Genomic DNA, 2,500 nt, shown 5'->3' on the forward strand with positions numbered 1-2,500 from the left:
TCCCTTTTCCTCTCGTTTCCCCTCTCCTTTTTCCTCTCATTACCCCTCTCCTTATTCCTTTCCTTCCCCTCTCGTTATTCTTCTCATTACCCCTCTCCTTATTCCTCTCATTACCCCTCTCACTTATACCTCTCATTACCCTTCTCCCTTTTCCTCTCGTTTCCCCTCTCCTTATTCCTCTCATTACCCCTCTCTTTACCCCTCTCGTTACCCCTCTCCTTATACCTCTCATTACCCTTCTCCCTTTTCCTCTCGTTTCCCCTCTCCCTTTTCCTCTCGTTTCCCCTCTCCTTATTCCTCGCATTACCCCTCTCCCTATTCCTCTCATTACCCCTCTCCTTACTCCTCTCATTAACCCTCTCCTTATACCTCTCATGACCCATCTCCTTATTAATCTCATTACCCCTCTCCTTATTCCTTTCATTACCCCTCTCTTTATTCCTCTCATTACCCCTCTTCTTATACCTCTCCATTAGCCCCTAAATCCCAGACTCAAGGGGCTGGCTGGGTAAAAAGAGGAATCACATCCCCTCATGACAGAATTAAATACTTTAGTTGTTTCTTTTCTACGTTGGCTTTTCCTTTGGTTTAAGTGTCACATAATTCAAAATATATGCAACTTTTACATAGTTAAATTATTGTATTACTTAAGCAGTTTTTCAGCTTTCATACAGAACATAGACCATAATAATGAGTAGTATAATAATGTGCTAGATGAAGAGAAAGGGATGAATGATTTTGACGCAGAGCCAAGCTGTGAGTTGGCAGGGAATCACGCTACCAAAGGAGACGCCAAAATACTCCAACTACACTCCTAGGTTTTCAAGATTTATTATTTATTACTACTTTTTGATATGCTTTCAGAGAAGCAAATGACATTAGTAGTCGATATGTACAATTTCTTCATGTCGGCTGCACAGCCATAATGGGGGCCATTTGAATTCAGTCTCTTTTGTTATTCTGTTGTCCCGGTTTTCCTGGTCGTCACTAAACCGGGAAACTAAACATACACCACCATCACAATGCCTCAAAATAACTCCCCTCCTCTTTCTCTATCCCCAACTCCTCTCTCTATCTATCTCCTCCCTCTAGCTCCCCCCCTCCTTTCCTCTCTCTTTCTCTCTCCCCCCACTCTCCTCTCTCTCCCCTTTCTCTCTCTCCCCCCCCCCCCCCCCTCTCTCAGTGTGTTTGGCTGCTCGCTCGTCCCTGCTGCAGTTGAAACGTGTCCATATGTCTGTTGAAGAGCCATATGTGGAGCTGAGGATTCTTGGCTGTTTTCTCTGGAGTATGATGACTTATTATTATTCATCTCCAAACCCCAACCCGGCTCTCCCCCTCCTCCGGAAACGCCTTGACACAACATTGATTTGCTATTTATATCGGGGGATAAAAAATCATTGTTTATTATCTATAATGTGCAACCCTAACCGTTCCTAAGCCTATAACACTATCATCACCTCACATGGCTGCTTCTGCAGGACCTTTCCCGTGTCTGCAAATCAATTCTCTCCAAACTCCCGGATCTTAACCTGACCTATTGTGTGTAAAAGCCTAATTTTAAGACTGGTATAAGGATCAAAATAGTTTCCTATTTTTTTAATCCATTTGTAGAATGGTAATTAGACCAGTAAATTCTAAATGAGGGTGTTCCCTTTCAGATTATAATTATATTCCAATGCATTCTTCTGTATTCTTTATTAAAAACAGAATAGTGCAATATAACAAAATGTATAACCTTTAGAACAATCTCTCTGGGAACCCCCTTCGGTTAGGGTAAATAAAATAGGGTTTCTCTCTTTATTTACTGCCTAACCCCTACCTGCTCCGTAATAACCTGTCTCTGTACTGCCTAACCCTTATCTGCTCCTTAATGGCTTGTCTCTATATACTCACTATCTAACCCCTACCCACTCCCTATTGACCTGTCCATTTATTCACTGTCTAACTCCTCCCTGTTACTAAATGACCTGTCTCTGTATTCACTGTCTAACTCCTACCTGCTCCTTAATGACCTGTCTCTGTATTCACTGTATAACCCCTACCTGCTACTTAATAACCTGTCTCTGTATTCACTGTCTAACCCCTACCTGGTCCTTAATGACCTGTCCTTGTATTCACTGTCCAACCCCTACCTGCTCCTTAATGACCTGTCCTTGTATTCACTGTCCAACCCCTACCTGCTCCTTAATGACCTGTCTCTGAATTCACTGTCTAACCTGTTTGCAAAATAATATTCATGGACACAATTCCACTGTGAAATATTGATGAGTGAGTATCGAAAAATACTTCTACATTTTAGTTTAGTAGAAATGTAGAACTGTAGCCAAAACTAGTCGGACTGACTGTATATTCTAAATGCATAATCCAACTTAGTAACTAGAAACTCACACACACACACACACACACACACACACACACACACACACACACAAATACTCTCTCTCTCTCTCTCTCTCTCTCTCTCTCTCTCTCTCTCTCTCTCTCTCTCTCTCTCTCTCTC

This window comes from Gadus morhua, chromosome 6, assembly GCF_902167405.1.
Source record: "Gadus morhua chromosome 6, gadMor3.0, whole genome shotgun sequence".
Classification (NCBI taxonomy): Eukaryota; Metazoa; Chordata; class Actinopteri; order Gadiformes; family Gadidae; genus Gadus; species Gadus morhua.